Source organism: Balearica regulorum, chromosome 10 (assembly GCF_011004875.1).
Source record: "Balearica regulorum gibbericeps isolate bBalReg1 chromosome 10, bBalReg1.pri, whole genome shotgun sequence".
Lineage (NCBI taxonomy): Eukaryota > Metazoa > Chordata > Aves > Gruiformes > Gruidae > Balearica > Balearica regulorum.
The window spans coordinates 3766425-3792561 of NC_046193.1; the positions used below are offsets into that span (position 1 = coordinate 3766425).

At 38.5% G+C, this 26137-nt stretch overlaps 1 protein-coding gene across 10 annotated transcripts in view; it reads right to left on the reverse strand.

Annotated features, from left to right (window-relative positions):
- The window catches only part of ATP2B2 (ATPase plasma membrane Ca2+ transporting 2), a 433201-nt gene that overhangs the window by 225147 nt on the left and 181917 nt on the right, over positions 1 to 26137 (reverse strand). Inside the window, exon 1 of one of the 10 annotated variants that reach the window (XM_075762786.1) lies at positions 20378 to 20665. The exons of 3 other annotated variants lie outside the window; for them this stretch is intronic. The gene's annotated coding sequence lies outside the window, so the exon portion shown is untranslated. Of the gene's footprint in view, positions 1 to 19179; positions 19658 to 20189; positions 20237 to 20377; positions 20666 to 26137 lie in introns of those variants that run through there. 6 more of the 10 variants (XM_075762784.1, XM_075762790.1, XM_075762783.1 and 3 more) reach the window with 6 other exon arrangements.

A 26137-nucleotide genomic window follows, 5' to 3' on the forward strand; every position in this document is an offset into this window, starting at 1 on the left:
GTGTAATGTAGTTGATACCGACAGCGGGTTTCAAAGAAGAGGAAGATGCTAGCACACTGATGTTCCCTTTTTCGGCTATCTGGCAGTCAAAGTTGCAGCCTTCCATTTACAGAGTCAAGGGAGATGTTAAGCGCACAGAAAATACAAGTCTCCATTCCAAGCCAAGCTGTTCATGTCTGACCTCACTCTGTGAGACACTGGAACCAAAACTACCCACGAATCAACGCACCAGTACCTGGCTGGCCTAAAAGCAGGATATACATGGCAAGCTTTCCCATGACCAGTTTTGTGAGTTGGCCCACAAAGCCAACGTGCAGGTACAAGCTGGCCCCGAAAGCCTTATTCTTCGGTGCTACATGGCTCATCTATTCAGCAAAAGTCATTTGAAAGGAAAACACCCCAAAGTAGAAAGATGTGTAAAGAGAATTATAATTATATACCACACTTCATTGTGCCTTAAAACAACTCTCCAAAACTGTCATTCTTAACAAGCATAACACCAAGCCTATTCTTAAGGCTTTTCTTTCCCATTGCCAGATGGCAGAATTTTCACCCTGTGCCTAAAACCAGACAACCAGCCAGAGAACTTATACCTACACAATTGGTTTTGCAGTTGGACCAATACTGAAGTTATTTATCATTTCAGATCTGAGAAAAAAAATTTCCAGCCTTCTAGATGGGGTGTGTGTGTGTATGTGTGTGTGTAAAAAAAATACTACATCTCACTCACAGTTTATTGCTGGCATATTTGCTATTTTAGATAAAACTGAAATAAGTACATTTTCTTCTACTAGTTCTACAGTGAACTCTCCATAGGTTCACTGCAAAAGAATACAGCACTCCACTGACTAGCACAGAGACTTAATTCAAAGGCTTCGTAACAGCACCTGCACCCTGATTTCAGAGCTAAACTTCCACCAAGTGAGAGATCACTACAGCCAAAACCTTGAACAGTGGTATTGTTGGCAAGAGAACATAAGATATGAATTTTATTAAATATGAAGTGATGCCCTCATTTAAACACACAACCTTTTCATTTTTCATGCTATTATTTTACAAGATCACTCTTCACTTGATGAATAGGACCATGTAAACACAGGTCTAAGCAGATTTGTAATCTGCTCAAGTATAGCAATTTTTGAGTTCCTACATCTTTTTCAAAACGAAGCATACTCATTTAAGTGACTTCCAGTTAGATCTCACATGTGTATTAATAAATACACAGGGTAAATTCATTACAAAATATGAGGTAAAGGCAAATCTATGTTATAGAGTCAGTTATTTCTCAGAATGCTTAAGGTTAATAACATCAAGCAGACATTTACAGAAGTCATATCATTCAGGGGCTTTAAGAACTCATTACTCACAGATGTAATCCATTTTCCTAATCCAATGATTGGTATTGAGCTATAAAACATTTTGGTCATCTGCTGCAAAAATGTTTCATAAATAATTTTATTATTCACTGATACTGTAACAACAGAAGTAACTGTGCAATTAAATTAAATTATTTTTGGCCTAGTATAACTAGCATAATTTGGGATATTTCCCATTTTTAACAAGTGAATTATAACATACATGTTATGCATATGTATCTAAAAGCATGATACACCTCTGCATTTAACACACTACAGTAAAGTATAGAATGTTTGTATTAATAGAACTTCTGAAATACAGTACTGACATTTTATTGTAGAACATGCTTAGTTTTCTTGCAGTTTTCATTATTAAGACACTGGCAAAATTAGAGGTTATACTCACAAAACAAGTTTTCTTCTCCATAACTTTATCAAAACACTCTCCCTTACAGGTTAGCATGCTCTCCCCAGGAAAAGAGGCTTTTGTAGTGTTGCCTATCTCCATCTCCCCTGATAAATTTTGAATTTACTTGCCAGTTACAACCAAGTTGATGGAGGAGAGGTAACTCTCAAGTATTTAAGTCCCACAACTTTCCTGAATAGTTGTATATCTCTCTGGGTCTCATTAGAAGGAGGAAGCCTCATCAGCACAGATACTGAGGGGTAAGCTGTAACTTAGCAGTTCTTCTCAGCTTACCAAATGGTCAGTCCTTACATGCCTTCGCCTTCAATAGCAGAGGCAACCTCTGCTCCCGGCAGCAGCCCCGGAAAGGGCGAAGGGACAGGTGGTGGTGTTGCACTGGGAGAGAAGGGAAAGGAAGTTGTGCACGTACCACAGCAAGATACGGATATCACGAGGCTGGCTTAGAGACAGAGATCAAATGTGAAAGAGTTGTGTGCTTCTGCTGTACATCTGCAACGGAACAGGGACATTGTGGAGTAAGAATTTAGGGATGCAGCACAAGATTTGTACGTAGTCCAATTTCAGAAATTGCTTTGCTTGTAGAACAACTTATTTAGCCACATGTTTATACGAAAGAACAGTTCTGTCATGCCAGCTACAATCTAACACACTGGGAATAAACCATGGATAGAAGAAATAGAACTACTATTAATGATTCTTCCATGAGTTGAAGGTGACGACATGATTGTCAATAGGTAAAATCTGGATGGAGCTTCAGAAAGTTAATTTAAGCTGAACAGCTCCTTTAGATTTGGTTTCAATTTAGAAGACTTCAGCCTTTGCAGACACAGTAGTCCTATGGCTACCTTGAAAAGCACTCCTGCACAAATACAGACTTGCATACAAATCTACATCTTAAAACAACTGCAGATTTAGAACACAGTATCTCTGCCTGAAGTGCTCCTTCATAGCCCTTAAAATACATTCAGATGACAGCACTGAAGCCAGTATAGGAGAAATGCTCCTGTTCATAACCTCATTCCTTTCTCTCACATAAAATGGCACAACAATGGTACTTGATAGACTTACGCCACTTTGCCATTGTTGCTAACAGTTTTTACTTAACCCTTCACTATGTTTTATCTAATCAATGTTTAAATTAACCTTCACTAAACCATTCACGCTTCAAACCTGGTCAGATAATTCAGTGAGCATTCCTTCCAAAAAAATTTTTTTATACATATATATAAATATATATACACACACATATGGTATATATACAGACACAGGCAAAAAAATGTTCTGGGAATGTTGAGAGTGCAACACTGAGTGCTCAGGGAAGAAAAAAATGCCAGTAAAATTAAGGACGAAATCTATTGCATCTTTGGCAGAGCCTAATCCAATGCACTCACCCATGGACTAGCAGGTTTTAGAACAGCACATCTCCTGGAGGACAGAAAGCTCAACAATTTTAAGGTTAGCTGGCCCAAGATGTTTATTTTCAAAGACTAAGCTTTAATCCTCATCATGTCCGACAGCTGAGTCAAAACCTATTATACTGGAATGATTGAAGTCAAAGAAGAATCGTGATTCTGTGATCTTCCAAAAAAGAAGTATGGCTTCAGCAACACATACTAAGATATATAAGGTGTTACCAAAGCAGAGTTATTTGACACTACCTTATAAATGATCTGATGCCTTGTGCTCAAACCATCATAAGCTATTGCCTGTATTTGTACATGCTTTCTTCAGCTCATTTTCAAATTAGTCTGCTTACATAAATACATACTTAAAAAATAATTTAAAAATTAGCTTTATAGAATACCCAATTTTTGTCTCCAACACATACTCTAGGTTTTCCCTTTTCTCTGTCATCTACTGGCCATAGAAAACAAGTAACTTCAACTTTGATTCTGACAATTATTCCAGATTTTAAAATGAAATTTCTAGTTAAATCATCACAAACACGAGAAGGAGAGGAAATTTATTTAAAAAAAAAAAAAAAGGAAAATAAAACATGAGATGAAATGAAACATTGGAAGAACATATATTACTGCATTGCTTGAAGTCACGATAAGATTTGTCTGATTTAACTGAAGCAGTCCAGGGTTTTTCCACAGAACAGAAATAAAATTACAGAAAAAAGATTCATCTGCTACCTCTGTACCAGACTATATTCTTAGCATGAAACCAAGAGGGACAAAAAGAGATAATCATAAATTGCAAATAGCTTCGATGTTTCGTGGACCGAGTGATAAAGACAAATGAGAATGGTCTTCTGAATGCATTTACCTGTCCAGACAGGCATCGCTGCTCAACGTTCAAACGAAAAGAAAGAAAAGTAACGCCATTTCAAAGTATTAAAAAAACCCACATAAAGCTTTTAGATTATATTAATGTTGTCAAACACCACAATAGATGTATTATGACCACATACTTTATATAGACTACAGTCCTACATTTGCATGAAATTAAATGTCTCATCTGGAGAATGATCTGACTAATAGTCCATTACAGTCTGGTTGTTTTGCTTTCCATGGTTTTGGTTTTTTCCCATTGCAGAAACGCATGTGCTAATTACACTGTTTTCTCCAGAAAATGTTATTAAAAAGAAATAACTGTAAAAGATATATCTGATAGCCAACTTATGTATATTTAAAAAATAATTGGAGATTTTTCTATTTCCGAGGAAAATTCTACATATCTCAAAATATTCAGAAAAAAGGAAAGAGCCAAGAGCAGACACATGAAAAGGTCTGGACTGATTTCAAGTGGTATGTAGAGCTTTGGGATATCTTCAGATGCAAAGAAGTGATACCTATAAGCACAAGTCTAAATTATTTATCATGGTTCCATTATACAAAAAAGTTTCAATCAACTGCTTTAAAAGGAAAAGCGAGACTAAGGAGTCCTTCAGTACCTGAAACAAAGCGTACAATAAAACAGAAACTTTAACAATTCCAAATGCATCTCAAGGTGTAAGCTCTATTCACGGCTATAGGTAGCAACCCCTTCATCTGCCGTTCCCTCTCAACACTCTGAAGTCTGGTGGTTCTGGGTTTTATCCTATCTTCACGCCCTGCACTGCCAGGGTCTTTGCTGTGTTCTTGGTCCCACATGAGCCTGCCTCTTCGTACTTCTTGCATATTTACATGCAATATTTATTTAATATATAGATTGCACGTATCACATTCAAATCACGTTTCTCAAAAACAGTACAGTGGGGCTTGTAACAACATTCAAATGTGTAAGCACCACCCATTCAAAAACCAGTCACTTTACAAACTTTAATGGAAAAATTATTATGAGAACTCTGCAACAAAAGTCTATTGCACCTATTAACCAAGACAGACATTACAACAGAGTTTTCTAGGAAGCATGTGAAATGAAATCTAGCTGCGTCAACCAAAAAAACGTATTTCTCTTTAGTCTAGAGATATGCCTAAAATATAGACCAGGTTATTTCCCTCTCTCTTCATCCAGTTTCCTTAATATGGATTTTTTTTTTGTGGATAACCTGCACATTTTTCACTCAGAATTATTTTGGCCATTTTAGCCACAATGCACCTGAGACATAAATGTGGGCTGCCTCATCTAATGTAGGTCCACTAGAAAGAAATAATTTAGGTAAAAACTCTGTAAAGGAGATGTGATTGAAAAAGCATGCCACAAACAGTAAATAACATGGTTGTATATACATAAAAATAAAGGCTGAAATACTTTAAATAGACCTAATAAAAAATTCATATTAAAATAAGCAATTCTAATTAATTCAGGTACTTTTTTTTTTCCCTTTAACCTCTGAATATTTTACTGGTCATGATCCTAATCACTATGCAGGACACCACCAAGTGATGTCAATGATATCTGTCCATATGTAGCATATAGTACTTTTCAAAAATCTAAAATAATGTATCTCAGAACCGGAGGATTTTTTTGGGGAGGCCACGGGATTAATGGGATCTTTTAAGAAAAAGATACTGACTCAGCTTATATTTAGGATTTCCACTTTGACACAGCTTTGGAAACATTCTCTCTAGACAGCAAGCAGGGCAAATTACAAAGCCTCGTGAGGACTGCTATCAAATATTTCTCTCTAGAGATATCTACTGATGACAATTTTTTAGTCATAAAATCAGAAGTTACAAGCATTTCTACTAGCACAACCAATATCTGACATTAATCCTAAAATTCAGTTCTGCTGGTTTTTATGTATGTGCATCCCAGTAAAGGGCACCAACAATCTCAACACCATGCTCACCAGTTTCTTTGCAGAGAAGGGCATTCAGCGTGAACTGCTGTGCTTGAATTTTGTCACGCTCCGTTTTGTTAGATTTACTACAGTAACCCCACTAACTTCCAACAGCACACAGGTAAAAATACTCTTTGCCCAACACTAGCAAACAATTCTCCAGCATCATACTTGTCCTCGATTAGAACATTTGCTGGAATGAGGTTATTTTGTTTGAGTTGCGACCAAGTACATACCTTGTGTTACCGTGCACGATTCACGCATACAGATTTTAATTTAAAATGTAGTATCTTGTGCATAAGAGAATATTTAATGGTTTAGACCAAATAAGATTTCAGTCTGAATGCTAGGCAGTACCACGCTTTCCATGCCTTGATTATTCAAATCTCAAATCCTTATCAATCTATCAAAAAAAAAAGCCATTTGAGAAGTATCAGGTTTTTAACAGACTAATACACTTGTTACATGTAACGGTGGCTAAACCACTAACAATTACATTGTATTTTATCTATTAAAAATATGAGGGGATTTATCAGTCTTTTTTTAATTGTAAGCCATATGTTGAGAAGATCTGAATATGTAAAAATCAGTTGTTGCAATTAACTGATAGTTGAGATGAAAGATAGAATCTAATCATGTCCAACATAACAGGTATAAAGACTGGAATACATCCAGAGTTCAGTGACAAGAGAACTATTACAATCAATAGAACAGCCAAAATACTGTTTTGAAAAATTGCATTAAATTATGCTTTTATGTTGTTTTTTTTTTCTCTGCAGGTGGACGTACTACCAGAACTACCAAAACTCTTATGCCAACTTTTTTGCATCAGCATTTGCAAGAACTGTCAAAATCTAGTAACTACTATTTGCACTAATAGTTTTCATTTACTGTTTTTTAAATATATACCTGACATCTCCTGTTCTTCCCACCATGAAGGGCATATGCCTCTAAGCCTAATGGTTGGACTTGATGATCTTAAAGTTCTTTTCCAACCAAAACGATTCTACGATTCTATCAACAATGTATCATTTAGGGACCAGTACTTGTACATCAATGATATTTCTAAGATGCAGGACTGAAAATATTTCACTTGCAAAATGTCTTCATCTAGCTCTTGAACCACTCTCTTGCTGCATTCTACTAATGAAGTTATCCCTCCTATTATCTCATCATCACTGCAAACATACTCAAGGACATCCTGAAAACGTAGAAGTACTAATGCAGCAACGCTCACACCACCATCACAAATCTTCCTTCATACCAAACAAATACACTGGCTGCCCATTTAATTTGAGAACTAGCAATTCTCTCTGGTTTCAGATGAAACAGTATGCATTTAGAAACCAACAGGATCATATTTTTTTATTTGCCTCCTAGCCAGGAGGCCTGTCCAGAACTCCCATTTGTGAACAAGACCGAACAAACAAAACAAACCTTCGCTTCCTCTCGCTGTTGATGGCTGCTTTGCATTTCAGTTGAAGAAGAAATTCAGTAATTCCAGTTCTGTACTGCTGGGCTATCACTGACCTGCCTATGGCATCTCTTCTTCTACTGGGGCCTCCCCTTCAGCAGTACTTGCAAAAAACAGATTGCAAACAGCTTTATTGCCAGCAAGACCTTCGCTGTAGATGCAGCCTGCATGAGTCAGAGCGTCCTTGTGCTGCTCTTGCTCACATCATTTGGCACAGCAGTTTAAATATACAGAAAAAAGTCCTAGGACTCTGAGGGCTGCATTCTAACAGGGGGTCGCTGCCATCAGGGCTGCTGCAGAGTTTAGCCCTAAACGGTCAGAACAAAGCTATCTTCATTAATGAAACTAAAAACTTCAGGATGCGTCAAGTTATTTCTTAACTGTGCATTTTTTCTCACAATACTCATTAATCTACAATGCTTCTGCATCACTGAAGAGAAATAGCAAGCTCTGCTCTATTGTTACTACATACAGCAAATACTCTATTCAAATATTGGGAAAAGTTCTATTCAGCTAGTACCATAAAAATCTGACAGGTCAGTTCTGCAACCTGTACATAACAATTTCACCAACATGGGAAATGAACTGCATTTAAATCTGTTTCTGGAGAAGGGCTTTTCATCATGGTTTTTAGCCTGAACAGAGGGTGGACTAAAGTTGTATTTCGGCTTTGTGAACGCTATTTGAAACATTTAACAAGAATTCTTGAACCTTATAACCATGTGTTTTTAAAAAAGGTTCTTTCTTGTCTAAGAAAAGGATTGTTAAAGTGCATTTCCAATCACAAAGTAACATATTTGGGGTGTTTAAATGCCCTCGATTCCAAGATTTAGTTACACAGTAGAAGCATCTCTTCCACCTATGAAGAAGCATTTGTTCAAAATGCAGCCCATCTGTGTAATGCTGGCACCAGCAGAGCTTCTGCATGAACATTCCCTGGGGAAATATATAGATTTCTAATCATCTGTTGCTTCCTTTTGAACTATTCATAAGGGACTTACGAAAAGGATTTTCCAGACATGCCATTGGTCAGATAGCTTTAGAGAGAAATATTAGGTTCTCAAAAACGTTTTTACACCACTACTTGGACAATCACAAAAGCAATCACTTCCTCTTGCCAGCTCTCGGATTATTATGTAATATACCCAAGCTTTTACATTTATGCAGCATACACAACTGCGGTTCAATTTGGCACATTTTTAGGTTTTAAATATGAGTAAGAATGCTTCAAAGAATAAAACTGAGTTGGGAAATATTTATATGAGAAGCTGAGTATGGACTAAAATTACTTGGCTTCAAAAGTAAAATTAGATGATGTTTAATTTAGTTTATTTATGAAGTTGTATTTGTTTGATTTAAATATGTAATCTCCTTTGAGAGAGTTCAGCTTTACAAAATGATAATCTGTTCCTATATTTCTATTAGTTGTGATTTATTCTGATTCATTCCTTTGTTCAGAAATGCTAATGAAAGCAGATGATGCTGTAAAAGATCAACAAGCAACAACAACCAATATAACCATTGGTCTGAAAAAAGGGGAAAGGCTGCGCCACACATTCGAGCAAGAAATCAGAGTCCAAGATTTCTAGGGAGACATTGGTTCTGGAGAAAACCAAGCATGGGGACTCAGCTGCCAGGCTGAACTAGCATGACCTCAATTCTCAATAACTCATCTCAAAAAATCTCGCAAAGACACACAGCAAATTACATTTCTCCTATGGGTATATATTTAAGAGAGATGAAGAGCTAAAATCAGCCTTGCTGGGCTTTGATGACGAGGCTCAGGGGAGGCAAGTCATTGCTGAAGGCTTTTGGGCCATGCAGATTGTATGGATATATGAAGGACAGATTGATAGCAGCCGTACCACTCTGTACACGTTGTGAGAACGCATGTAAGAGATTTTAAAATCAGACACACAGGCTTTTTAATTGGTTTATTTCCCCGTCACTAGTTGTTGATGTATTTACTGCACTCCTTGGAAAGATCGTCACTACTGCTGTCACGCCTGTCTGCTCGGACCAGAGAGCTGTGCCGTAAGAGCCGCCTTCCAATGCCAGTATCACAGAGTCATATAGCTGCAGCCATAAACTCTTACCGAAAATATCTGTGAGGCTTCCTAGGGTCAAGACTTTAGTTTGCAGCAAGACAGACAGAAGGATTTGCCACCAATAACAGAGACCCTTAGAAATACCTTAATTACATCAAGAATTTTTCCATCCTCTAAGTGGCTCAAAAAATCTCCAAATCCCTATCGCTGGTCCATGTATTTTTCCCTTACAAGAATACTTCTCATGGGCAAGCGCAGAATATCACACCTTCTGCCTTTCCCATGGAAGCTGAACCATCTTTAAGTCACATAACAGGTTGGGGGGAGAGCCCCTATTTCTAGACTTCCATTGGGTTTGTTCACCTCACAGATCTAAAAAAAAGTCATATATACTCTCTTTTCCTTCCTAAACTATATAAAAAAAAAGTTTCATCAAGCCCTTATGGGCATCACCATAGATGTTTTTGCATTGTGTGACTTAAGGGAGTAAAATGTTCATTCCATGGTCTGTCCAGTCTTTTGCAGGAATGAATTCCGTAGCTCCTGAGAAATTTTTATCTCCAGCAATCATAAGTGTTCCCTTATTTGTCTTTTTATTACTGTAGTGGGACTTGGTTGCTATAAAAAGGCAGAGCCATGGGAGAGAAAGTCAAATCCATATAAAATTTTGAATTAACTAAGACCTCAAGCTTTGAGGCTCTGTGTTCACTACAGAACAAATGCAAAAAGCAGACCAACACAGTAATGTGTTGCTAGAACTCCTGAGGGTAACTCCTAAACAGAAATATCTGGCAGCTGGTACGAAAGTGTCTAGAGAACTAGTTGTAAGGTCAAACAAGAATTACTGAGGAAGGGAGTGGATCTTGTGTGTGGGAGGCAGTACAAAATTGTTATTGTTTTCAAGTGAACCACTGAAAAAATAACTTTGAATGGGATTAAACTACACAGTAAACTAAACAACAAAAAGGATTTTATAGCAACTGCTCTCTATTTGGGGTGCTTTGATGTATTTATATATGTATATACACATTTTCTTTTCTATGTTAAAGGACTTATCCCTTTCCTAATGCAGCAATGGTCAGAACTCTTCTTGAGCAAGCTTCAAAATGAAAACTGTCCTAATTAGCAGAAAACCTTTTGCACAGTTTCCAGTTTTTGTGTTACCAGTTTCAGCACTGAGCATACCACTTCAATTTTTACACCCATGCCGCAACCCCCAGGTCATGCCTCTGCCTAAAGAGAGTACGGTTAGGCATTATATTTCACTTCATGTAATAATCCGGCACAGAGGCTTTATACAGAATCACAGACCCTAATCTTCTTTGATTCCTGTTGATCACAAGCAAGGGGATCTCAGGAGTGAGATCAGTACTACTGTCTCCCAATATAAAATGTGCCTTGTTTTAAAGGAATAATATGTATGCGTATTTCTGGTTCCTTTATCATTTGTTCTTTCATAGCATTCTCATCCAGTTTTATTTTAAACATTATAATTATTCTTCTCTCAGAGTTTGGCAATTAAAGCTCCAAAAGTACTGCTACTTACCTTACTGATAATAAAACCTTTAAAAATAACACGTCCTGTATCTGCAGCTTTCATCTGCTCCAGATAAGATAAAGAAGGGGAACAAGATTTCCTTAGAAAGAAACTGGACCCAATTAAGAAAGTATATTCTAGTTTTCTCTAACATGCGAAAAAAAAAAAATCCCCCCAAATACTTTCCTAGCAATATTTTAAAGATACTCTCTTAATCCAAAAGAAGGTATGTAAATGAGGCTTGTATGTTAAGACCTCATGCACTCAATTTTAATGCTTCAAAAGGTTCAAGAAAAAACACTTCAAATGTCTTCCATTTTCTCTTTCATTTCTTTCCCTCCTCACTTCTGGTATCAGAATCATGTTTTCAGATTAAAACTTCTAAGTGTACTTCTAAACTAGAGAAAGGAGGGCAAGGGCAGGGAAGAGGACACTTCATTTATTATCTTTTCACATTAGAGTTACAGGGAATCTTAATGATATACCAAGCTATAAACCCTGTAGTTGGTACTATATTAATCATCTGTCTACATGAGAAGTCAGATAAATATATAATCCTATCTCTGCATTGCAGATTTTATATGTCCCTTCCTCAGGTTGTTGGGGTTTTTTTATTATTTTGTAAACATCGCTGGGGGGCAGAGGATCCATACCAAGGTAGGGAATAGCATAGTAATTATAGTTTCTTAAAATGAACAGTTAGATCAAGATTCATAAGAAGATAACCAAAGAAGTAGGCAGCAATTCAATCTTTGCAGCATAGAGTGCCTTTTTAAACAGTCTAAGCACAATTTGTCTCTATTAAGACACCATCCCTTCACCAAGGTCACGTCTGTCACCAGCCACAGGCAGCAGCTGGCCCACCCAAGCTTCCCCCAGCTTGGGTACGAGCCAGGCCCCACCTGCCTAGTGAATGAACTTCATTTGAGACAGACTCCAGTGGTCTCTCTCTGCATGTCACCTACTGCTGGCTCACATATTCCTGAAAAAGATATACTCCCCTCTTTTTTTTCTTCCCATTTCAGCCCAAACATGTAAATAAATTCCACGCTTCCACTTTCTATACCCATCTCTAATATTTAAGCACTATGCAGAACAGACGGAAATACCCAATATTATTATTGATGAACCAGAACAAGATTTAAAACCAAATGAACAGTAGATTCTGCAAGTAGCCATTCATGCACATAAACCAAGTTCCCTGGGGACTATCAGCTCCCCACATATGCTTTAGTAATAAAATATCAGCTCAAACTCCCTATGCTCTGAAGGGGAACTCTTGTTGCTGCAAGAGAAATATCAGGGCAACCCTTTCATGTTCTTTTGGGTCAGCCCAAGACAGATTAAGGCAGCCTCCTCTGCCTTGCCCCTTAGTGACAAGGAGCTCTGACCTGCCCCATGCAAAATAATGCCGCGTGGGGATGAGAGAGGCACCATTTAGTACGACCCAACGAAAATAACCTGCAAAACTCAGAGTTTGCCCCCAAGCATATATGGAAAGCTGGAAGGTATACTGCATGGAAATTAGGCCCATCATTACTTCCGTGATCCTGCAATAGTTTGTTTTCATGGCATTTTCAGCCATCTCATTCAGCACTACCATTTTATCCTGCAGTTCTCTGCATAACAATTTACCACTACAGCATTACAGAGGCAACTAGCCCTACCATAATGCAAATGCCCTCCTTGGGTAGCGCGACAATTTGCATTGCATCTAAGAAGCTGCACGAAATTCTTCTTCAAATTTCCCAGGTTAGCTAAGCTACTTGTAAATAGGTATTCCTTTAAGTACTGGGGGGAGGGAGGATGACAATCTCATTTCATTGTGAAAAGCAACATAAAATCATTATTTCATTGCAATTGCATTTCACTAGTCCCTTAATATCAAACATCAGTTGATATATTTGTAGAACAACATGCAAAATCTTCATTATAATGGAAGCAGAGGAAAGGAACGTAGTAAGCATGCAGTGTAAAATTAAATGATTGTCCTCAGCCAGGACAACAGTTTCTTCCTAAACTGACTTAGAAAGGACACAAAACGATGCTGTCTCCTGACATCGGGGAATCACACATTTCCCAAGGAGGCTGGAACAGTTTACTGGGAACACTGTTCTCTTCTAGTTACCTATGTGACCCAAAGCGTACCATTCTGAAAGATAAGTCACAGTGGTAGCAGCGTATTTTTATTGTGCTTCATCAGCATCAGTGTTTGTGTCAAGGTTAGTTAGATGCTGAGCATGACCATTACAATACATCCATCCATCCTGTAAGACATACGCTATATATCGCACATGCCAAAATAAACAGTCACCGTACTTCTGTAGAGTGTAACTCTCCTCTCAAGGTTCACTAATGCACTGGAACCTACCACGACAAAGAATGTGGGTGGCAATGGCTGCTTTCGAAAGGCAAGAAAAGCAACAGCAAGAGGTCCTCACCTTTCCTATTTGTGGAGAAGCGTGCTACAGTTGGAGGTGAAAAATGGCTTACATGCGGAACACAGCAGGTATTTGCATGTGTGGGAGGGTGTAAATATGTCCAAAATGCTCATACATGAGCCTGATTCTTGCTGGCTGCAGCTTAAATGGGCTGGTTGCAAATTTTGATAACACCTGGACTAAGTAACAGTGAGACATCCAGCTAACAAAGAGACATGAGACAGCACCACCAAAGATAGTGATCACATGTTGTGCTTCTGCACAAAGGCTACTGAGATTTGGAAAACTGAGGCTCTCAAGTTCCAGAAGGAAGATGAGGCTGAACAAAAGTGCTCCCCACAGAAGTGCTCTCAGAGAAAAGAAGGGCGCCTGGGATGAAAAAAATGAAGACTAGATGAAAGACCCTGGAAGTAAGGGAAGATCCTGGAGTTCTGAGAGATGCATGGAGACAAATGCCAGGAGATGCCTAGGACGGCCTGTGTGTGACATCAAGTAGGGTAAAAGCTCTAAAGTTGTTGGATCTTGGATAAACGCCAATATCCAAATCCAGTATGGGTTGTCATTTCCTGCCTCACCTGTGACAGCCGGCTGACAGCTCTCCTGGACATAGGTTATTTGCCCTGACAGCAAGCTCTTACTCCTGGTCAGCATGAGCCTACACTTGTGGCTCTTCGTATGCTGGATCAGCTTCAGTTAGCCCCTTGCCTCATGGAAAAAGTTTGAGGTATTTCTACTCAACACTTTTCCCAGAACCCTTAAGACTGACTCTATCTGACCTTATGTTTAAAGGCCAGGATAAAATTCCCATTCTATTATAAATTGACAGCGCTGTGGTAGTAAGCAGAGGAACTTGGCTCTCACCTAAAGTAATTGTTAAACCAACCCAAAGGGCAGTTTAACCACTACTTTGAAACTGCAGTAAGCTGACTGTTGTCTCTAGCAAGGTGGGAACCGTCTTATCAGGCTTTGGCTGGGGTACACAGAGGGAAGAATCCTTGAAGACATTTAAAATGCTGTATCTCATCCTGAATTGAGGTACAAAGTTTGCATTGAATTGGACTATGGAGCACAATTCAAATAAGAGCATAGAAGATAACTTATCATACTGAAGACAGCTCTTGTCTAAGTAAAAATCTTCTCAGATGAAGCGTATGTATGAGGAGTGTCATTTACTTCAAATGCTTAACTAATTTCCCGAGGCCAAGAGCTAGGAAGGCCAGTGAGCTGGACAGGAGATGACTGTACTGAAATACCTCTTTGCCCAACGTCTAACAGATAAGCATCTTCCCTATCCTATTTCCTCATTTTATGCATTAGATTTTTCAGCAAGATTCAAATCATACTGGACTAAAACTCATTTTATCTTTAATTGACTTCACATGGTTTTAACTCACTTTAATTGAAATGCAGTGAATGAAATTATCAATTGAAATTACTTCATCAGCTGTGAGTCTTCATTCTTTAATATATAAAATAAGCTTTCAGTAAACCTAAATCACTGATTTTCCTTTTTTGTCCTCAAAAAAGTTTATATACATACCAAAGTGCACCTAGGATGCTGATGCAGTGTATTGGACTTCAGTATTGCAACTTCCACACTCTTAGTTGTAAACATACCCAGGATATTGACCATATTTTGACATTTTTTAGTACACAATGCTTCAGTTCTCAGCTACATCTCCAAACTGCAGTTCCAGGGCTAATCTTCTCCTTCCAAGTGACTTCTTGCAATGCAACAGCCAAGTGTCTTTATTAACGACCTGGATGACACAACCGAGCGCACCCTGTGCAAGTCTGCAGATAATACAAAATGGGGAGGTGTGGTTGGTAACACCAAATGGCTGAGCTGCCATTCCGAGGGACCTTGGTGGGCTGGAGCAATGGGCCGACAGGAACCTCAGGACATCCAACAAAGGGAAGTGCAAACTTCTGCCACTCAGGAGGAATAACCCCAGGCAGGACAGGCTAGGGGCCAACTGCCTGGAAAAAAGGTCCTGGGGTTCCTGGTAGACTCAAAGTTCACCATGAGCCAGTAACATGTCCTCACAGCAAAGGCAGCAAACAGCCTCCTGGGCTGCATTAGAATGAGCACTACCAGCAGGCTGAGGGAGGCGAGTGTCCGGCGCTGGGCTCCCAGTATGAGACATGGACTTCCCGGAGCGAGTCCAACGAAGGGACACAAAAATGATAAAAGGACTAGAGCACCTGACACGCAAATTGGAAGTTGAGAAAACTGCAACTGTTCAGTCTGAAGAAGAGAAGGCTCGGGGGGATCTTATCAATGTGTATAAATACCTGATGGGATGGAGTAAAGAAGATGGAGCCAGACTCTTCTCAGTGGTGCCCAGTGAAAGGCAAAAAAGGCAATGAAAGCAAACAAACATAGAAAATTCCATTTAAAGATGAGAAAACCATGAGGGTGGTCTAACACTGGCACAGGTTGCCCAGAGAGGTTGCAGAGTCTCCACCCTTGGAGATACTCAAAACCTGACCGGACGTGGCCCTGAGCAACCTGCAGTGGTGACTCCACTTTGGGCAGGGAGGTTGGACTGGACAATCTCCAGAGGTGCCTCCCAACCTCAACTATTATGTGATTCTGTGACTGTGAAATCAGCTAGCTTCTCCACCCGCTTCACCTTTGCCAGGTGTGGAAAGGAGGCAATAGGTAAAAAAAGGACAAACTCTTTCAAATAAATCACAATTACAACTGCTGGTTCTCTTCTAGGTTTTCACGTGAACTGCTTCTAGGATCCCTCTGAGAGCCTGGTGCACAATCCTTACATACTTTAACCGTGCAACGGCTACTTTAAAAACAAGAAAAAACATATTCTCAACAGGATGAACTTGTTCATATAGGATGTGATAGAAGGGAAGTATTTCCTAAACTTGGTTACCATTTCTCAACTATGCAAAGTCTAATATTTAAGCAGGCATCCCACGTCACTTCTGAGTCTTCGTATTTCACTGATCTGCAGTGTTATGAAGAAACATGTCCTGCATTTTACAGTGATGCTAGCTTCTTAGAACTATTTTCCTATTATTGGGCTATTTTAAAGTATGCTTCATTCACAGTCCTTTTATTATAAAGTGATTCTTTTTTTCCAACTGCAAATCTCTGGTTTTAACACACAAAACAAGATCATATATCAAGAAAAATAACATAAAAAGCATGTTTTTTCCCCTAGACATGAATAAAACCTGTAAAACTTCAAACGAAAGCCCCACAGCTCTTAAAATTGCACCATATGTTTATGCTTTGTACAAAAGGGCACCAAACTTTAAATTAAAAATTACAATAAAATGCTATTGATCATCTTCATTGCTTTATGTATGAAATTAAAGCCTATATATTTATATAACCTATATAAGCCTATATATCCTTTACTTATACATACTTGCATATAAAAAAACCTAGCATACCAAACATAACTTGTCTAGGAAGAAATATTGTTCTATTATGCAACTGTTCCACTAAGGAGACATTATCTTTGAACACAATGTATACATAGGTGATACAGCAGGATAAATTCTATACAGTCATATAGTGTGGAGCATCCCTGCTATGCATAATAAAGCCTTGGCAAGTCAAACCTAAGCTGAGGTTTCCTAATCGCAAGCACAACGCCTGGACTGCAGGTGCTGCAGAGGCAGCAGAACTATCCCGGTCACACAGATTTCTGTTGCTCGATTTGCAAGTGAGCCATACTGACAGGGAGCCTCCATACAGAGTGGATTCGCTGCTACCTTCTTGGCTCAACAAGAAAAGAATCTTAATGAAAGCATGACAGAGATCGTCTTAAGCTTTAGCAGCACATTTCAATACATGAATTAAGCAAAAACACCTCTCTAGGAGCAGGTGATTTAATCATAATCGCCCTTAGCTTTCTTTTTTTAACCTCTTTTTTCAATTGACTTATTAAAATTATTCAGAAATGTGTAATTTTAATTGTGGGGTTTTTTTCAGCTGATCAGATAGTGTATAATATGAGAGTAGTTAATTTTTGTTCACTTTCAACAATCGGCCAAAAAGACATAGCAATACTTGCCCAATTCCAGTGAATTATAATATCCTTCTTTGTCTCTCCTTGAAAACATAATGAAAAACATAATGAAAAATCTGGCAAAAGGCAAGCTTATTCGCAAGGTTCCACAAACTGCTTTCTTCCCCTTCCGAACATTATTTTAAGTCTGACCTGTGAAAGTATTTACATTCATCAAAAGGAGGTGTGTTCAATGTACAGAACTATCAGCTGCTGGAGTCCTACTGCAGTATAACCGGGTTTCAGTGAGTGTGAGAGAGAGTTACAAGGTCACGACTTCTACATTTATTTCAAAATGTAACAAGGAATTACTACATACACAACTGACATTTGAAAAAACAAACTGCAGGGTGAAAATAAAAAAAGTGAAAATGCTTGTAACATTCTTATATATTAGCAGGATGTATGCTCGCATTTTCAGTATTCAGACAGGAATATATTTTTTTTTTAGTATGATTAAAAAAAATGTTTGTATCCCAAATTCAACAGCACTGGAAAAAATAAGCTGTATATTTTAAATGCTGGTAGAAGGATGAAAAGGGAAAAAATAATCCTTCAAAACTGTTTCCTAGATACATGATATGAAATTTAAAAGTAAAAAGCACTCACAAAAGTCACTTCATGGAAGCTCTTAAAAGAACAGTAAGATACCTAGTTCACCGTTACCATGTCTTCTGTAATCTGTAATCCTACTGAGAAGCATGAAACTCTTCCAAGCTGTTTCAATATACATGCATGAAACCTCTTTATATATGCAGAAAGCATGAGAAATATCACCCAGTTTCGATTTGCAACAGAAGGAAAAAAAAAATTACCTTTTCTGTGAAAATGCAAGTATATTTGCCATTGACGTACTGGGCCAAAATCAATTGTCCACAGAAATGAAGATAGATATACGAAAAGGATGAGAAAAAGGGGGCACACACACACCAGAAAGAAAAAAAAAAAGAAAAAAAAAAGAAAAAAAAGAGGAAAAAGATTCATGCTGCATTACTATACACAACTTATCTACGAGCCTTATTTTACTGCCTCATTCACAAACTTATTCATTTTACCAGCACTACAGGGAAAATATGAAACACTTCTTCACAGGTAGCAATTTCGATTAAATGAGAGGAACATGAACAAAGTAAAAGCTGTATGTGATCAAAGACCTGCTGGATACCTGAGTCAAACAGTTATTTCAGAGCAAGGTACAAGAGCTAGTCATGCATATGGATGACCTCTCACAAATTAAATGCTAACAGGGAATGCATCTCAACATAAAAAAAAAACCCAAAAAACATGTGGACTATGAAGTAAATCTGTAATCTCCTTTTACTAGGCAAAGACTAACACCCCCCCCCCCATTATCAATTTCATACTGCACATAGCTAATATTTACCACAAATCCCAGCAATAAACGTGCAATTTTTCCACATGAAGCGTGCCAGCTATCTTTCAAACATCCTAATTTGTGTAACACCTCTGCAATCCTTTAACAGAGTCCCTAGCAGAATGTAACGAGGAGGTCAAATGCCCAGAAGTCCTAATAAGCATGCAGCTCTTTGGATGCACGTGAATGGTAAAATGCACAGATTTACCATGAAAGAATACACATTCCCTTTTAGCAACTTCAATACTTACCCTTCCAGAAGGTATGGGAAGTACCAGGCTAAGCATCTGCTCCTGGCTGCTTAAGTGCTCCAGGACTGCCTACAGCCATCGTCTCATCAGTCCTCGGACACGACGTGCAATGCACAAGCAACTGCCCCAGCTTGTATAGGACAAGTTAAAGTCAGTAAATCAGAGGCTGGGGAAGAGCTCCTTCCTCTGCTGCCTGGGACCACTGGGCAGATGAGCTGCCAGCGCCGCAGGCAGGGATCAAATGCACAGAATCTCCCTTTACATAATAGGAAATGACTCCCGTAATCTTATGTTTTCTGTTAAAACGATGTATGTTTCATGAACAGCCAAAAGCCTTTCCATGCAGCATTCAGGGATTTGGAGCTGATTCTTCTTTAAAAAAATTTAAAAAAAAATAAATCTATCTGTCAGAATTTTTAGTTATTGTACCATACACCACAGAAAGCCTTTCCCCACCTTACCATAGGAAACATCATGCATGCTTAAAAGAAATTACATAAAACTCCCTGTTTCTTTAGCAGTATTTTCTAACCCATTTCAGTAGAAAGGCAACGTTTGGGTTTTTTTTTTAATCTGTGTGCCCTTTACTTTCAAACATACACATTAAAAAACTATAAGCAGCTCTATAAATAAACCTGGTTGAGGATTACATATTTTCCTCACAAGAAACGTCTTTGCCTATCGTAAGAGAACATTAAAGTTAGGGAAAAAAAAAATAGTCAAACTGTACTGCTCACATTTTAGTGTTTTTTCTGCACTTCACTTCTGAAAGAAAAAAAGGCACATCCAATTCTTAGCAGCAATGATAAAAGCAAAATCTCATCCACGTGTTCTCCTCATCACTAAATAACAGATTTAATCAAAATCAAGCCCATAGGTTTAAAAAACAAGATCATACTGAATTTTCAACCTACAAAATCTCAGTGAATGATTTCTGATGCAAGAGTGCCTTTTAGCTAAGCAGTTTCTGTTTGACCTTACAGAATAATCTACAGAAGTTGCAGCATTACCTTTCCAGAGATTCACAGGGCATGAACCAAAATCTAATGCATCACTCAGACCCAGTCTCCACACCATTTTCTCATCAGCTTGCGCCTTCACGAGAAGCAAATTGCCAAATAAACAAGCTCAGAACGGAAAGGGGAAAGATTTCTTGTTTTATTATTATTATTCTCATGCTGTGGATGTTGCTACTTACTTGGCTAAGATATCATCACAAATCCAAAATGATTTCAATTACACAGCGGAGTAATCACCGTTCGGCATCTGTAAGGGATTGATAAGCTGCGCTACATTACAGGAGTCCCTCTGCAGACTGTACCATCCCGGCAGGCAGGTGGGGAGGGAGCAGAGGTTTCTGCCAGAGCATCTCGCTGGCAGAGCGCAAGGGGATGTTTATTGCCTGCAGTGTAAGACTGCTAAAGCAGGAAAGCTAACAGCAGACGTAGTAAGAAAAGAAAAGGTTTCTCTGAAAGAAAAATGGACTGAACCACCATGTTGTTGTTTGTGATTTTAATACTTCCCTTGGGATAATGACAAAAACGGAAGATGGCAAACTACCAGGAATACGCCACTTACTCAGAAACGGGAGAAACCTTCAAGGACAAGGACTGTCAAGTCCTATCACTATCATTTGAGAAGGAAGCGGGGGGACACGAAAGGTTGCGTACGAAAGGGGGCAAGGGGACCGAGGGAAGCAACAAATCCACTGCACCCCTACAGCAGAGCGCAGGCTGCGTCGGCTGGGGCTTGAACCTCACAGCACCAAATGTTTCGCTGGCTTCGGTAACTCATTATACATTTGACAGCAAATGCAACAAACATGTCTCTCCTACAAATTACTTCAGAACCACCTCTTGCAAAGATTCAGCTTGCTCTCCCTCTCGGTCTCTTTCAGTTTATATAAAGAACAATGTTGCTTATAATGAAAAGATCAAAAAATCACTGCAGGGCTGTGATGTTTTTGTTGTATTTGTGTTTCTGTCATGCCTTCCAGAAATCTAAAGCCCATGCAGGAGAAGCACGCAAAAAACCCCTCCTGTTTAATCTGATCTGGTCACATTAGCATACACTGTAAAACCATACGTGCATGCCAGTGTAGCTTTCTGCCTTTTTTTAGAAAAAAAAACCAACCAAACAACAACATATAAAATAAAGCACTCTGCCGCATGATAAAACAGCCTTACACTTTCAGGAATCAGTGCATTTTATTTAGAGCTTCTTACCATCTATTTTGTGTTATTTCATAAAAAAAAAAACCCTACCTCTTATTTAGAACTATTAGCACATGCAGGATTCTGAAATGTAAAAGGCTATTTCAATAGAATACTGTGTTATGGCTGTGCAAAAATAATCCAAGTACTAAAGATAATACAGAGACATCTGTTTTTTAGAAAGCATAACATTTTCTGTGTAATAGTTTATTTTTTTCAAAATAAATTGTGATCAGTACGTGTACCGTGTTCAAACTGCAACTTCAAATTCTGTACCTCAACCCATTCAATCCTGATAGTGACTAAACAGAAAAAAAAAAAATCGCTATTTTCTTGAAGTATGTACTATACAGTCTACATAAAAGTTGGAATCTTTTCCATAGTATCCTAGGACAGCAGTGGTTCATGACTTCACACTGTCTTGGACAGGGTGGGCAAGTGCAAGTAAGCGTACCTCCCTAAGCACTAATAGGAGTAGCTGTGCTGATGCTCTGTCATCCTGCCTTACTCGCTGCTCAGAATATCAATTCAGCCAGTTAAACCAAAAGTCTGCACTGCACTGCACCAAAATGGAAGCTATTTAAAAAAAAAAAAAAAAAAAAAAAGCTAGGATCATTGATCAGGGAGTTTTATCTATGCTGATCAATTTTTTCTTTTAGTGACGTCAAATGTAAATCAGGACTAGGATCAATGCAGACTTTTCTCACATGAAACTGCTTTTATCATTAGAAAGCTACAGGCAATTACACGCATGCCAGGACGCTATATGCAGTGACTTTGTGTTATATTAAGCAGACACATGTCCCCTTTTTCTTAGCAAGTCTTTGGTACAAACTGCAGCTTTAAGGAGCGTGGATTGCAGACTCAAAACTGAAATCAAGCATTGAATAAAACTGTAATGAAGAAAAAAGTGTTATATTAAAGATGTGTTGTGCTTAGTCTAAGACCCATAAACGTTGATGACCTCTACTGCTCTGTCAGAAAGGCAGGAAGATACTAAGATAATCTGCAATTATTTGGCTGCTAAAATTCTTTTTTTTTTTTTTGGTACAAATTTTAAAGCTAATCTGAAAAGCAATAAAAGGTTGATTGACACAGTACTAAAATACATTAAAGAAGATTATTTTTTCCACCGTCTTTCCTGGAAGGAGAGAGGAATAGTTTAAAGAAATTAAACACGTTATGAAAACTCGTTCCATACATTTGGCTATTGCCAGTTTGAAGACTGCTGCTCTCAAAGATTTTGTGTCATACTACAGAAACTTCAGCCCAGGTAGAGAGCTATAATACCTACATTATATTTCATCAGAAAATACTCTAATTCTTATTTTTAACAGAATAGGCAAGGGAGTAAGAGGAGGAAAACAAAAAAAAGTTCAAGAGAAAAAAAATCCTAGTTTGAACATATTATTATAGACCCAATCCAACAGAACAATTTGTCACCTGAACATTCCCAGTGCTCATTTAATGTAGGGCCTCAAAAGTACCAGACCACATAAGGAGATGAACAAGCCATTAACCTTTTTGCTAGGCTCATCAGTTTGGAGCCTGTTCACAGTGCTGTTTGTATTTTACTGCTAGTGTTGGTGCTACCTTCACCATCCTGCTGTTAGTCATCCTGCTGCCACCTGGGCAACAGGAGGCCAACCACTAATGCTGAGCTCAATCCCAGAAGACGCAATTTTTGGAGTAAGAATTGAACTACTATGTTATAGCACATGCACAACACTTGGAGCTTGCCCTGTTTTCGAATCAAGAAGCTATAAATGAAGAGTCACATTCCATTTGTCATTTCTTCAAGCTACGAAGCGCAAACTCTTCAGAGATGGTACAAATCCTTTCTGCTGCTGCTAAACACCAGCACCACTGCAAGTCAACGCCAGGAAGTCATCTGGTTCCTGCAACAAGACTGAGGTTCCAGCTGCAGGACTTGGCATGCGCTCGCTACTCTCAAAGTTACAAAACCACTTAACAGAGAGAATACCTGCTATACCTAGGCATACTGGTATATGACAATCAAAGCTAAAAATAACAATTCTACCCCTAGAAATAGGCCAGCTAGTAAATAGTACCAATAGTAATATTCTGACCTCAGGTTGGGGTTTTTTTACTTCTTTAAATACAACTGTGAAAAAAGTAAAATTTTTCCAATTCGCTTGGCTTTCAGCATGTGCAACTCAAAATGTCTACAATGTTAGCAGGTGCTTTTTCTAGGTATTTCATCATAAAATTTAATAGCAAAGCATTGCAAAACAACATAACATCTGAACAGTGCCTCTCCTGAAATGAAGATTTGTCAGTGCATCTTCATGCCTATTAAAGCATCCAGTGGCATATTATTTAGGTCTGACAGAAGAGCAATTTAACACCTTAACTTGGGGGCAAGGAGTGGAAATGGAGCAGACAAGGAGCAGAAAAATGGAAAGGAAAATAGAAAGATGCTTCTTGGGACTAAGTTTAAAAAACACAACAACACTTACGGGATGCGAAAGAAATGAGAGTTTAGCTGTTGAGCTTGAAACATGACTTGAAAAATCGCTTCTCCCCTAAAACTTCAACTGACAATTCAGAAAATATTTAGAGGCAAAAGAAAGAGTCTACCTAATTTCTTTGGAGAAAAATTTAATTCCATATGTGCTCGTGACAAACATCATAAGCTCATTTCAAGGTCTTTATGAGACAATTAATGACAGGAAACGCAGGAACATAATTTTAATTCCTCTTTCAGGATCTTGGGGACCAAGACCTCCTTTTCAGTGAGGCTGTCCAATCAGAGGAATAGCACTGGAAACTCGCAGCAGATTTCTAATATTTTTCTAGTCACAACCCAGATATTTAAACTAGAACAGCAGACTGGCAGCCTTTCATATTTTTAAACCTCATTTGCTACATTTTAAAAACAAGAATTAAATCTGTTTTCAGACTCGGTGTTTCTCCAGTTTTGTAACATTCTGCAGTAATATTTCTGCAAAGAAACAGCTTGCATTTCCAAACTGCACAAACATGTTGTTATCCTAGGAAGCAACGTGACCTAATAAAAGTGGTAGAGGAGAGGGACCTCAGAACACTCAAATTCAAGGACTTGCCCTGCTGTTTCTTGACTACAAGATGTTAGTAGGTCACTTGATCCCACTGTGCTTTAACTTCCCTAACTATAAAATACGTATATTCACTAGTTTAAACGACAGAGGTTGTAAGTTGCTTGATTGGTTAACTCTTTCCTGCCTTTGAGGGAAGGGTATTTGACATACCTGAGTCTACTCAGTGAAGTACTGAAGGTTAGGAGATAAGAAGCACGCATCTAAAACATGTAAACTCATAGTTGCCTTGAACTGTTCTATTATATTTACCGTATTTATTTTACTGTACAAATTACTACTTGTTCTGACTGATAAATTATTATGGTCCCGGATCAGCTCTCTTCCTAGATCAGAATCCCAGGTTTCTCAATATCTGAAAGGAAACCTATCAGACAGCCAAACACTGCAGTTACCTCCCGTCCTTCAGTCTCTACCATCTGATATCTACGAATACACAAATTTTTCTTCTTCCATTCCCTAACAGACATGCCCCAAAAGAGCAGATGTCTACAAAGCTGGGCTGGCATTGCTGTCTCCCTCCCTGCCACAGCGTTAGTGCTCAGAAAACAAAACCAAACTCTCAGGACCACCCAAGCACAAAGAAAGGTCGTTAGGCCCTTTCAAGAAGAACAGAACCTAAGGAAAATAGAGCCAACTGGAAGAAGCATTAATAAGCCTGAGCTTCCCAATAAAGTTTAAATAAACCTGGCTCACTGCCACTGCCTAACCACAGCAATGACACAGAAGCATCATAACGGTCTCCTCCAAGTGATCCATATTTGGCAGAGTAAGCATCTACAACATCTGCTACAGGTAAACCTAAATCCACAGCTGAAATCAGCTTCTTCATGATCTCAGTCTAAGATGTTCCTAAGAATATGAAAACAGTACTATACAGGCATTCCACCTTCTTTTTAGTTTAAAGACAGGATTTTCCATATCACATGCAGATGAGAAAAACTATTTTTTGACACTCAAACCAAATATTAACCAATAAACTGGCCTAACAAGATCTTCAGAGGGTACAGCTTCTAGAAACTGAAGAATGAGAGAGTCAATATGCAAAGGAATCACCCTTCCATTTAGTCTGCATTTAATCCCCATAAATTGCCAGTCTTTGAAACAGGGCTTGTGCCAACTGTCTCCCAGCACGAATCTGTTTACTTAACATAATACATTGGTACTAGCAGGGGGACTCATAAGTAACTTGTGGCTTTCCACCATGTGAGTTCCCTTCTCTGTGTTCTGGAAGGGATTTACCCTTCCTCTTCGCTTTCAGATCACTGCCTTTTTGGTCTTAATGGAAACTATAGGTCCTCAGAGGCACTGGTAGAATACTGACATTTAAATTCAAATGATAGGATTCTACAATTAAAAAGGATTACATTAGTTTGCATCAGACTACTGATGTCAAACAATCTAACTTTCATGCATGTTAGGAAACAGGGTTGAAACTTTGTATACAGAGATGGGTTACATGCAACCATCTCTCTACCTCAGCAAAACTATTCTCCCAGAAAAAACAGGGAAGTTTAGAATAAGAATTTTGGTTCAGTACCTTCTCCTGGTATCACCAATGCAAAATACTACCACGATTTTATAGAGATTGTTTTTCCTTCTTACTGGCTAATGCTCCCTACGGGAAACCACTTATTTTCAATTTGA